Source organism: Pithys albifrons, chromosome 2, assembly GCF_047495875.1.
Source record: "Pithys albifrons albifrons isolate INPA30051 chromosome 2, PitAlb_v1, whole genome shotgun sequence".
NCBI lineage: Eukaryota > Metazoa > Chordata > Aves > Passeriformes > Thamnophilidae > Pithys > Pithys albifrons.
Window position 1 is genome coordinate 12,869,839 of NC_092459.1, and position 13,778 is coordinate 12,883,616.

Here is a 13,778-nt window from a genome sequence, read left to right on the forward strand (position 1 = left end):
AAATACTTCTTCACAGCTTTAGCCAGAGCCATTCAATAGCTTGTTCCTCTGTCTAATTACATTACATTAAAGAGGCAAGGAGTTATTTTTGTTTCTCCTTAATAATAAATAAGCCCCAAACACATGCACACCTCAAAACATCAAACCCCCAACCAACAACAACAAAACTGGTCAAACTAGCCAGATTAAAAGGTATTTTCAAGGGAGCTAAATAGAAAAATTAGTTTTGTTCCATCACACATGACTGCAGTACTGTCTTCAGACACGAAATTCAATTGCTGCACCAATTAGTCACAAAATTCAAGGTAAGTTGAAACTGCCAGATATGCCAAAGGGAATCCCTGCACTAAAACCAGTTCTTCCCCCACACAGGCAAACCAAGCAGATGAATAACCTGCAGCCAACAAAAATCATCCCTTAGATATCCATGGGCTGCAACAGCAGCAAGGACAAGGTGATGGCAGCCCTCATTAAACAAACACCCAGTCCTTGTGCCACTACTCCAGTCAGTGCAGGAGTGTCTCTTCCCTGGGTGCTTTGGTACTCAGTGGCCACAGACAGAGCATCCCCATGGGGCCATTCAACAGAGACAGAGCCATGAGGGCTGGAACTTTCTTTAGGGAAAAAATAGGAGGAAAGAAATCACATTGCCCTGTTCCTCCACACCATCCATGCTTCTCCTTCCACCCACAATTAGTCCCTTCACCATTACTCATACAAAACTTACTACAGTCTTCCAGAAACTAAATTGTACCCGCCAACTTTATCCTTGCTCAGAAAAGTCCCCAGTATGGCAAGATCCTTCACTATGCAGTTCTGCCATTCAGATGCTCTGCCAGCTAGATGGGAAACCTGACCCCTGACCCTGACAATTTTTAAAGTACTTTTTACATACAGATGTAATATCCATCATGCTCTAATGCTTTTAAAATGTCAGATGCTTCTCATCAGCCCCCCCAGATGTGCAACCCACTGCTCAGCAAGCCTGTACCTCTCTGGTGCCACTCCATCAGCCCACTGCTGAACCTGCAAGGATCATCATCTCCAGGCTGGGGGAAAATACATTAATACAGGCCAGAAAACTGAGATCACAAAGGACCAAAGCCACTGATTCCCCCATCAGGCTCCTTCAGTGTTCAGTGCAAATTTTTCCAGGATGTGTCTAAACCTCTGGAAACTACCAAGCTGTGAAGTATAAATACGCAATGTAAATACACAGATGATACATATGTTGGTAGGACTAATGACACAAAATCACTTGTAAAATTTAGGAGGATTTTCAGACAAATCTGTCCAAATCATCAGCTTCTGGATTTAAGACAAATAAGGTGGGTTCATGGAGGTTCAAACAAGGTTCAAATTTAGCTCACATGGAGAACATATAGGTCCCTCCTGGCAGCTTGGTCCCGAACCAGCTCTGCAATGTCTTACTGACACAAGCTGGGGGAGTATCAATTCTGCCTGTAAGAAGCAGAGAAAACAATGCAACTTCCTACTGCTTTTGTCAACTTATTCATAAACACTTTACTATTATAAGCACTTAAATCACCTCTGCGTTGCCTACACAGTATCATTATGTTTTCTTAAAAAACAAACAAACAAATGTTGCAGCATCCTTAATGAAAAAATAAACTCCCAGGGCAACTCTCCCCAAAAATAGCTGCGCTGTCATTTCATGTGGGTGCTGCCTTTCTTCCTTCCTATCTGCAGCTCTCCCAGCACCAGTCCAGCAAACCACCCCAGTGGTGCTCCTCCCAACCTGCAGAGCAAAGCCCGCTGTGAGCTGGCACAGCTGCTGTCAGATGGTGTCCTGGTGGCTCTCAGGCCAAGTTTTGGTGCCAGTTACACCACCCTAACACCACACTGCTGCATCAGCACGGGAGGCTGCAATTAGATTACAGGTTTTGATGGCTTCACCATTGCTTTGCTTGCTCACCCGTTTGACCTAGACCTCTAAACCACTCTGGACCTCTAAACTACTCTCTGGGATTTAGGGTTTAAAGACAGCCCCTTCCCTCACTACCAAAACATACATTTGGGACTGATGAAGGACCTAAACATTTACCTGCAACAAGTTATGGGCATAGAGGGACTTCAGGCAGCCATGCCACACAGCACAAACACCTACAGGTGCCTCCATACCAACTGACGTCAGTGTCGCCCTCCAGCACCCAGAGAAGAGCCAGTCCCACACCACCAGCCCTGCTCCTCACTGGCTGCCCAAGAGGGTGCTGGCTGCCCTCTGTTTGTCCCCTTACCTTGCCCCTTCAGATGTCTTGGGCTCAGGCAGGGGGGTCTCCAAGCTGGGCTGGCCACCCCATCCCTTCAGCTACTCCTCTGCAGCCCTGTGTGAACCAGGAAATGGAGGCAAGCCAGCAGTTTATTTTTAGCTTTTTTTTCTCCCCCTTAAATAAAAAGCAAAACCACATGTATAAACCACGCGTTCACTCTCGCTCCACCCAGTGATGGGTTTTACATTTTACATCCTTCCAACGCTCAAACATTCCTGGGCAAGACGGAGAGCAGATGTTACTGCATCACCCCACACATTTCCATTAGGCCTCTCAGTATCTCCATTCCTACCCTGGCAAAATAAGAGTCTCTCAAACACTGAATTGAGTCTCTCCACAAAGCAAGCAAAGTGTGAAGACAGAGCTCAGAGAGGGTGGCTCTGTTTTCAGCTTGTCTTCTCCTTTCCCTCCTCCTCAAAAACCATGCAGGAGATCCAGGAGCACTGACAAAAGTTTCAGCTCACACCTTCAAACCTTCACTGTAGACATTTCAGAGAAAGAAGAGCTAGTGTGGTATTATGTATCCCTTTCTGTAACTTCAACCACAGCTTTGAATCCCTACTAACTAGAAGTTGGCTGTTGCTTTTCTTCTACAGCTCTTCAGATGTCAGTACTTGCAATATTTTTGAATGTTCACATAAACAAGTTACAGGATCTCAAGAGATGCGCCAAACTTTAGTTCCAGAGGTGCAAGCAGGTAGAAAGAGTTGGAGGGTTTCCCAGCAGCTGATAGTTCTGCATTCTACAGCTCTCCAGTCTGAATTTTTGGAGTTAGGAGGAGACCACTCAGTTGGTTGCCCATTCATCACAGGAACTTCTGGTACAGAACTCAGCTTCCCTTAAAAGTAAGAATTGAAAAATCCATTTTTTTCCAAAATGTGTCCATTGAAACCTCACAGAAATTCTTTAAGAAGAAGGGGATCACTAAGTCAGCACACACATATCTACACCTTGAGCAGCAACCCTTCTGCATCAAAGAGACAAAAACCTTCAAGGAGCGAATGCATTAACACAAGACCCAGTTTGTGCCCACAGCCTGATGTGGCTACACACTCAGGCTTTAATGGCAAAATTACCTGTTTTCAACTTTTGTTCAGAAAGAAACCTCATGCCAACAGAGTGCCACTTAGATACAACCATTATTAATATAGAAATGACTGCTTCAGTTCTTTGAAAACACTAATTAATCACAGCACTGGTTTTATGAGTCATCATTTGCAAATGCCATGCCAGCCCTGCACCACCCTGACGTTGCTGCAAATGCCTTATCCCAGACAGAAAAATGCCCTCACTACTTGCTGGATACTTTACTGCTTAGACAGCAACTGTAAGCCATCATTTTGATGAAAGCAATTTGAGACATAAAACAAGGCACTTAAAATCATACGAAGGCATCTACCTCAACTTTAGTATCTCACTACTGACTTTTACCTCCAAGACAAGAAAAATTTGGTGGGTATACCATTGCACAGCAGCTTAGGGACAGACTCGACAACTTCAGTTATTGCAAGACTTGAAGACATAAGCTTTGCTCCACAACTTCAACAATAATAATATGTTTGTGAATATAAAAAGATTGGTCACTCCAACCACTACATGTTCCTTTATGCTAGGATAAAAAGTAGATTCAATGCAGCCTTGTAGATAAATAATTCAAAAATCTTTTGGAAAAGCTGACAAATATTTTTGTGCATTTTAGGAAGCAGAGCTGAAGTGGAACATCTTTTTCCAGTCCAACCCAACAAACATGTGGTAAGCTGCTGGCTTTAGGACAGCAGATTACATTAGCTAACAACCATCCCTTGCTTCTGTCTTGCTCACCACTCTTGGCCTATCTCAACCAGCTAAACTGGGTTTTCAAAACAGGTCCATGCATTAGGGCTCCCAGAAGGCACCAGGAGGCTACAGGCTGTCCTGCCCTTCAGACACACTGCAGCCCAGATACCTTGACCAAGCAGCTGAACTTGTCCTGTCAAAATAGTGTTAAAAATACACCTTTATCCTGTCTTGGATGAAGGCTTGGCCTCTTTCAAGGATGCCAGGATGGGGATTTGAGCAGCATTGTTCTGCTGCTCCAAACCACCTCACCCTGAGTGATGCTGGTAACCACATCCTGAATGCCTCACCACAGAGATCAAAGCTTTCCACAGCCTCTGCTTGTTCAGCTTGCCAGAAGTTTTTCCTACACTGTTAACAAAAAAGTTCAGTAACTAACATAAAAGAGGGTATTTGTCAGAAGAGCCCTAAGCTTTTGCTACACTGGAAACATTTCACACAAATATTGCAGCAAGACTGCAGGTGTCATTAAGCCACCCTGTCCACGCTTTATCCAGTTGTGTACAGTGCCCATCCAACATCCTCCAGCAACACCCTGAGATGACTGGTGCCAAGTTTAAGTATTCCCTTGCTTAAAAACTGCAAGTTATTTTATGCAGAGTGATGTAGAGGTGTATTTGCTGAGTAAAGGGAAAGTCTTATACTGTGTCCCAAATACTGAAGGAGACTTGAATTTAAACCCTCTGACTAACAAAAACCATACTCTGCAAGGAGCAGTGTGCTTACTGCTAGGAAGCATTGCCAGAAGCACCAGTCAGCTACAATTTCCTATTTCCTTGCTCTGCAGAAGTATCATCTTCCCTCTCCCACTGCCTGAGGCTTTGCCTCCCTCTTTGCCGGCAGGGAGGATTTGAAACTGCAGTGACACCAGCCTCCTGCTCCCTTCCCACATGAGACCACCCATAAAAAGGCTGCTCCCTCTTGTCTCACCACAGGGGTGGACACAGACACCCCACAGAACAGCACCAGTGGGCTGAAACGGGCTGCCAGCCCCCTCATGGGATGCTGGTACAGAACTGCTGAGGCAAACACTGTCGAGTTGCCAAAGGAAAGGCCTTTAAGTGTCAAGACCTCTCCTTTTCAGCCTCCAAAGAAACCTACAGACTTCTTCAGAAGCTCAACTGACTGTTTATTGCTGTACCCTTCACTTTGTAGGCCAATATATACCAGAGATCCAGCAATTCTCAGTTAATCAAACTGCCATGCAGACTGATAAATGGCTCTCCATAAGAATATAAAAACCCAGTAAAATCAACAGTCTCTATAATCAACTAACTTGATGCAATGCAGTAAGTGTGCAGAAATCTCACACACTTTGTTTATATGTTTGATTATACTTTGTGGCAGATCTCGGGGGGCTGGCAGCAGTGGGGGGACCCCAGCCCAGGCTGGCTGCTGGAAGGATCATGTTCTTGTTCATCTTTGTTCGTTGTGCCTCACTGGTGCTATGTTATTTTGAAATTAAATTTGTGGTAATATCTTGACATACCATTGGTGCACTTGCCAAATGCTAAAGCTTAAAACCAGATCGTGAACACACACACACACACACAAAGGAGGTCCTCGCTCTGCCACAGAATTCTTCCAGACTGGAAACTTCTTCTAGGTGAGTCCTTCCCATTTCACCAGCCAGACCGGAAAAAAACGTGAACTGACATTGCCAATGGGGTGTGTGAATCTTTCCCATGAAGACCAAGAACCTATCCTTCTTACCATACCCTGCAGTTCTGCCACATTCTGTCCCTCCACACTCCAGATCCTATGCACTTTACTCATACCAAGATGAGCTTTAGAAGTTTAATGACATCACTGACAAATTTATGGTGTCCCTCCCCCTTCCCATGGCAAGGCTCATGGTGACAGCAGGGCACTGCATGCCCCAGGAACCAAAGAGCTGAACCTAGCGAGTCAGGAGAAGAGATGATGTGCAGAGATGCAGGTGGAAAATTGCAACTTCCTCTTCCACAATGGCCCTCAGATAGTCTTAGAAGACCACTAGGATTTCCAACTAAAACACTGGTGCTCTCAGAGGTCTGGCACCTGAGCAGCTGAGCAGGTAAAAGGGACGGTGAATCTGTCAAGGTCCCTGACTAGGTGTGAAAGAAAAGCACTGTGCACACAATACTCTTACTGCAGCTATAAATAGTGCCCTCTGTACCAAAGCTGTGCACACTGTATTGACACCCCTGACTTAATAGGATTTGCTAGGTAGCCCGAACCAGCTTGGGCTGCTGCAGGGCAGCCTTGCTGAGCCGTTTTCACAACACACGCATACTGGACGGTGCCGTGACTGGGGGGAGCACAGGGATTTCACTGTCCTGGTCACCTGAAGGCAGGAGGAGACTGTGAGGAACTCCTAAAGGATTGTAATGAGTTTGCACACACAGCATAATAGGGAGAAAACTTCCGGGCTGGCCTTTTCGATGTACACAAGCTTATTTCACAGCTACCTTTCAGCAGCTTCTGTTCTTACTACAAATGCAGTTTCTTTTTCCTTTACATTCATAGTTTTTTATCGTGGTAGAGTAAGATAAAAAACAATACTCTAATAAAATATATATTATAATACCATTTTTATGTCAAATAATGTAAAATATTATTTTACTACTCAAGTTTATCATGTCATTTCACTTCCTGTAAGTTAACTAAACCAATTCTCCTACTAGTGACTCATTACTGTATTCAAACAAATATGTAAGATATGAATTTTAACATCTCTTATATTACTTTATTCCTCCTAAAGAAATTTCACCCTGTTTGGGTTAATGCCTGTTAACCTGACATGCTGACCCAAGAACTGCTAACCAAATAATGTTTTACTGTATCATTTCCACATCACCTTTGCCTCTGTGGTGCTTCACAGCCTGCCAGTGATGCTAGGAATCATGTCCAAATTTTTCCTTGACTCTCTGAGCATGTACAAGATGTATCTCCTGCCCTCAGTCCCGAGGACAGGTTGCACTGCTGTGCCTGTGCCTACCTTCCCAGGCACAACCACAGTATCGCTTCACCTGGCCCTGCCCCATCGCTTCCACCACTGGATAAAATAATCCAAAGCCTGTCCACTCATCTGCTGTGAATAAACCAATATTGACAATTTCATGCCCAAAACATGCAAGTAGCAAGGGTTATTTACACCAGAAGTGAGCAGGCAGAGTCTCCTGACTACTTCCCCACTAGCCAACTGTCACACTTGGCCCCAGTTTTGCAAGGGTTGAGCACCACCTGGCTAAAAGCATCACCCTGGCACCTTGGGGCCAGAGCACCAGACGAGGAGGCAGCAAGACTTACGCTGTAGAGACTAAGAACAAAAAGATGTCTTCTGGTACTTTACCATGTCATTACCATCATCACTGCCTCACAGGCAACAATCCTGAGTAAGGAATGATGCTACATCACCACAAGCAACACAGGAATCATTCAGGGCACTTATACATTCCCTCCCATGGGCTAATTATTGCACGCGGCTGACCTGACTTCTTCAAGGTGAGCTCTGTCATGCCTGTTGCTCTGGGCATGCTGTGTCTCCAGGGCTTAGGGATGTAAACTCCCTGTGCAGCACTTCTGTGTTTTTCTGGAATGACATTTGGCTATTTGGAGCACTGGGAACTCGTAACACAAGAAGTAGAAATAATAAAGTTGACCTCAAGCTGGTTCAATACACTCATTTTGAAACTAAAGTAGCTAAAACATAGTGCATCATTTTTTCCTACCACAGCCTTAGCTGTTATGGAAAATGCAGCAATGAAGAAAAGAGCTGGCTCATGGGCTAACCCTACCTGTCTGCACTTCATCTGCTTCTTCAGTATGCACTGCATACCATAGCATAGATATACATGGTGTTTGCATGGCTATCTAAGAACCTCAGGCAGAAGTGATTGCAGAGAGACATGTAGCTTAAAATTTCATTAAAGAAATGGCTATAACACAATCACAAGCCACTCAATGCACTGGAGGCTGAATGTTGCTAAGGAAAATTATGAACTCCTCCTGCAAATATCCTTATCTACTCAGAACAGAAAAAGAACCAACAGTTTAATAACATCTATATTCAGCACATGCACTAGACCAGAATAAGGTGATCATTAAATAGTTTAAAACAAAGAAGCTAGCAAAATGTAATGAGTCTCAACAAACCAAGTGAAACAGGGCTAAGAGGCTCTACCAGCTATGCCTTGAACTTATCCACCTCCTAGGAAACCTTCTGTAGGAGATGGAAGGACAATCAGCTCCACAAGAGCTTTCACACAGGATGGATGATGGACAGGAGCTCCTTTTGCAAAACCCAGTTTCTTTATTCTGCACTACGGATAATTCAGCTCAAGGGTAAGGAAAAAAAAAGCACAAGGGGAGGTAAAGAAAATGCTACAAAGTTAAAATAGCCAAACTACTGAGCTAGAAAATCTAGATTAAATTAAGCATTCCTGCAAAATTGTAATAAAGAAATGAATAGCTCCCATCTGGAAGCTCAGCAAATTAGTGTGGATCTTGGTTAAGACAACAGCACCAGAGCCTGTTTCCAGAAATGTAAATATCCAGTGTGCACAGGCTAAAAATATAAGACAACTTGGAGCGAAAATGTGATTGTGTGTCTACGCTCTTAATGGGAAATAAAACAGTAAGTCTGTAGACACAGCAATCTGGACTTATTCTTCCTGATAGGAGAGATGCTGCAAGATGGCTTTGCATCAGGAAAGTCTTTCAGCTGCAAGGCCACAAGTCATCTGTTGGAGGCCTGACTGTTCTCCATCTCCTTTTCCATCCTGTGTCCCCAGCTGCTCAACTGTACTGTCCTCAGCTCTCTATTTATTTACACCACTATACTGGATTCTTATTATTAAGAATATTCTAGTTCCTTTACCCCCTAGAGATTTATCTCTGGTCTTCCAATAAGAGATGAAGTGCTCCTGCTCTCAGTGTGCAGATGAAGAATTCAACCACAGGCATGACCCAGGCTCAGGACTAAATTTAGCCCAGAGGAGGATAGTCTCTCTGCTGGTAGACTAGGAAGGCAATTTGGAGCAGAAGCCTATTTTAGATGCTCCCTGGTGGTGCCTGCTTCCCTCTAGGCTACAGAGAGAGCCTGGGGAGACAAGGTTTAGACTCTAAGCATCATCCCTGAGGACTTTCTTTCAATGCTACAAAAAGAAGGAAAAGCTATTACAAGTTAATGTCATCCATATGGTTAAAGAGCTGACACTGAAAGGGAAGTGTTAGGGTGTTCCACCATGAGAAGGCATTCATAGAAAAAAGGAAATTTCTCTGTGGATGAGAGAGGTCCTTCTGTGATCACAGCAGGCACAAGCAGGAGTTACAGAGGGAAAAAAACCCCACTTCTAGCCACAGGATAAACAGGAAAATCAGCTAATTCTCATATCTGGTTTTAATAAACAGACAAGTAGATTGGTAAATATGGGCAAAAAAAGCATGGAATATCCAAACTTAGAAGAACAAAGTGCATATTAACTTCAATAGCAGCAATCAGATAGGATGGTAGATAATCAGCCAGAAATTCAGATGATGAATAAGAAACAAGATTAAGGATTAACATATTGATGCTGGGAGAAAAGGCAATGCAACAGAAAAGTCAGGTAGCAGAAAAAGAAATTCCAGAGGACTGCAGTAGTATGGGGTTAACACCAGCTGGGAGAAGGAGGGACAACTGCACAGATTATTCTATACCCTACAGTTTGCATGGTGGTGCAGTGTGGATTGCAAAGTCCACAGCAAGATAAAAGTGCTAACAGGGCTTATCTTACTGTGGGACTGTAACTTCCCAAAATATTCAACTGAAGAACCCACTATTAATGTAAAGACCTGACCACAGATATTCCTGGAAGCAGTAGACAGCAATTGTAATCCTCCAGCTGCTGAACTGGAAGAGGGCAATTCTAATTTAGACACCCGTAAGTAGCTGTATGTGCTCAATGAAAGTAACTTTAGAGGCAACCGTAATCATAGAGAGGTGATTTAAGTAGAAGAACACTATAAAGGGAAGCACAAAAATTAATCTTTTCCATTCCCCAAAAGCTTTGAGGAATCTAAGGAACTCACCATGAAAGTCCACTGGACAAAAGTGCTCAAGAACACACTTGTAAAAAGCTTAGAGTATCTGTGTGGTGGAGATGAAAAAAAAAAAAAGTTGGTACTTACCAACCCCAAACAAAGCAGGAAGCACATTTAGGGAATAATTCCCAATCTAACTGGAGAAAAAAAAATCACCAAAAAAGGGATTTTTAGGATTAAGGAGAGTGAATGTGAGGCGTGGAAAGGAAGGGCTGTTCAGCAAATACAGCTGTGTCAGAGGTCAGGAAGCAAAGGGGTAAAGAGAAATTGCCAAAGTCAAGCTGAAGTAGATCATGCAAATAAAAATAAAGAGCGAAGACCAAAATGTTCTTCAATTAAAAATACAATAAAAGAACACAGAAAGTGGCAGACTAGCAGCACTTGGCTATGTATCTTAAAACAAAACAAGAAGGGAGAGGAGCTTTTGCTGTAACCACATCAGGATGGTGAACAGTAGATAGAAAAAAATAAACGCACAACACTGACAAAAAACCCATTCAAACTATTAAACAGCCCCCGAGCAACTTGAAACTGAAAACAGGGCAGTTGCTAGAAAGGGAGGGAGGTGAACAGCCTGTCCTCAGGGCAAGCACCCAAGAGGGGACCAATATGTTAGGGCTGGAAATCTACTCCCTGCTCACTGCAACAACATGAGATTGGGCTTTGCAATCAACACTGCCTCGTGAAATCTGCTATTTTGAAACATTCTGACACAACCAGCTCACAGAGAAACCTAAACAACAGGGTCATGAGAGAGTTTCAAGATGTGTATAGAAAAATATTTTAAAAATAAGATTAAATGGGATTAATTGCCACCTGTAGCTTCATCCCACAGCACCCAGAGGCAAGGGTGCTCTTGGCACTCTCCTTCAGTATCTTCAAATCCCTTTTCTGACCTCAGCAAAGGTCATCCACACTTGGAGGTTTAGAGGAGGGGAGGGTGGTTATTTATAAGCACTGGTCATTTGAGTCATTTTTGAAGAGGAACCAAAGATACATCACCAAAACAATTATAATCTGTTGCTGGATGACAGGAGTCTGTCTCATGTTTACCTAATAAAATTTAGTAGCAAATACATTAAGATCAAAACCAAGCTTTGCTCTGAATAACCTCAACATAGCAGATATATCCCTGGAGTTCACTCCCAAACTTCAGCATCCTGAGCAAATACAAACTACATCATTTATAAGCACTGCCGGACTGTTTTTCCACTACATGGAATAAAGAAAAGGTGATTCATGTACTTGAAAGACCCAGGACTATAAAAGTGTGCAGTATGAGCTGGTATTTAAGTTTTCTCATTCTCCAATGAAAGCATTGCTGTCAGAGCACAGGATTGCCTTTAAGAGACGAGAAAATATTTCCATGTGCAGAGAAACTATTCTGTAACTCCATCAAGTCATGTTCAACCATGCACACAGTAACTGGCTTTGTGCCTGCTGTTTATGCAAAGTTAAATTCAAAACCTCTGCAACAACAGAATTGCCACCACACAAACTAGGGAAGCGAACCTATTACCGTCCAGAATTATTATTATTATTATATTGTATTATTAACCAAGACAACTTAAGGAAAAGGTAAGAAGCCATGAGTAACTCCATGACTTATGTCCAGCTCCACTGCTGCTCATCTCCAAGCTAGCTCAACTGGGCATACAAGCAAACATATCATTGCTATTCAGAGTAATAAGGAACAGCTCAACTTCTAACCTCACGTCAGATTTAAAGATATCTCTTTAAATAGAAAGGCAATTAAAACCAGAACTAGCAAATAGGCAGGTTCACAGCATCAACGGCTGTTGGAGGATTCTGAGTCAGTTGTTTCAATGCAATGTGGTAGGCAGTGTTATGGCTTTTAGCTGTAAAAATGTTAAAAATGTACAAGAATGCATGAGGAAGCAAACTGGAATCTTTTCTGTAGTCTTGTCTTTTCTCTCACAAATCATTGCATTTTACAGTGTTTAGTCACCTTCCTAAATTCAGCTGCAGATTCAGCTCCTTAACTAAGCACTGGGAAATTCTCCATCTGCACCAGGTAAAAAAGGCAAAGACCTTTGGAGAAGAACACCAGGATATAAGAAGGTATTCCCATTACAAGGACTGCCCCAGACAAAGAGATGATCAATGAATATTTTCACATGCTCTGCACCTGATGCCACTAACACAAAGAAGAATACTTATAACCTTCCATCAACAAAAGCTTTCAAGCATTGTTATCCCCACAGATTAAGCATGCATATAAGTGCATGAATAAATCCAGTCAACCCCATGATAATTCAAGCATATGCCTCAAATGAAATACAAGTCTGAAGGTTGTGGCTGAGGGCAGACTTTAAACCTTTCATTACACACTTTTCAGTGCAATGCAGAAGCCAAGGAGGAAACTGAATGAGAACTAGGTTACACATCACAATTTATTTTATGGTCAGTGTCTTATCTTTCAATCAGATTTGCAGGAAAAGAACAGCACAGAAGAGGCTTAAAAATTCTTTCAAAGGCACAACCGCGCAGGCTTTCTGCTAGTAGGTCAGCCTAGCAATAACTGAAATTGTTTTGGAAGACATCCATATTGCAAAATTGTAAGACCATATAGTAACACTGAGTTAAGTCAAATCTTCATTAACATTTGCTTTAGATGTATTTTCTCCAGTACAGAAAGAACCAACTTCAAGAAAAAACCCACATCACGTAGATTTAAAGTTATTGATTACCCAGACACTAATTCCACCCCAGCTATTTGAGATATCTCCAAAGGGAAGGGAAGAGATGGTATTTACAGAAACTGCTTCTAATGAGAAAACCTTAAGGCAAGGAAGGTGAACCAGAGAGCAATGAGTACCAATTTTACAGAATACAAACAAGTCTTTGCTCTCTTGCTCTTGTAATTGCATTTCCCTTTCTAACTGCAATCCTTATGCTCTACCTTCCTTCAGAAACACCCACTGCTAGGCAAGGGTGACCAAAGCTGGCTTACATCACTGTAACTATGGGAAAAGCATGTCACGCCTTGCTTAAGCTCGCTTATTTTCAGGGACAGCTGTACATATATCAGTTTAAGAAAAACACTACAACAACCAGTGTCATGGAGGGATTGTCTTTTTCCCCAGTGACTTGAACAGCATAGTTTTGCACAGAGTTTCATGATGTAGGACTATTTTATTTCTAAAACAAATCTCAATGTTCCAAGCAGAAAAATTCACTTCAGAGAGGGCACTAGGCCCAATGAAGTTACTTCTCTTAAAAAAAAAAAAAAGAAAAAAGAATGGAACAGACATTCATATAGCATCATGTTTTTATTTAGAAAAGACAACAAAGAGAAACATTACATACAATTTGCAGATGGTCTGTCTCTGAGTGGCCCTGATAAAAGCCTCTGTGCCCTGACTCTGGGCCAGACACATTCCATTTTCTGCACAGCCTGCAGAAGCATTAGCAGTAAGTAAGAAAAGCCAACTGTAGTAATAAGCTAGATCTCTATAAAATACATATGTGCTGATACAGATTCATTTTTTTTCCTTCACTTTTTGGTGGACTAATAAGGTACACTCCTTATAAAGACATTTTTGAGCACTTCACAGTTGGTCT

The 13,778-nt window shown here is 42.6% G+C and overlaps 1 protein-coding gene across 2 annotated transcripts in view; it reads right to left on the minus strand.

Annotated features, from left to right (window-relative positions):
• The window catches only part of HPCAL1 (hippocalcin like 1), a 64,017-nt gene that overhangs the window by 23,957 nt on the left and 26,282 nt on the right, over positions 1 to 13,778 (minus strand). The window contains exon 1 of one of the 2 annotated variants that reach the window (XM_071548348.1): positions 2,259 to 2,352. The exons of the other annotated variant lie outside the window; for it this stretch is intronic. The gene's annotated coding sequence lies outside the window, so the exon portion shown is untranslated. Of the gene's footprint in view, positions 1 to 2,258; positions 2,353 to 13,778 lie in introns of those variants that run through there. 2 annotated transcript variants of the gene reach the window in all.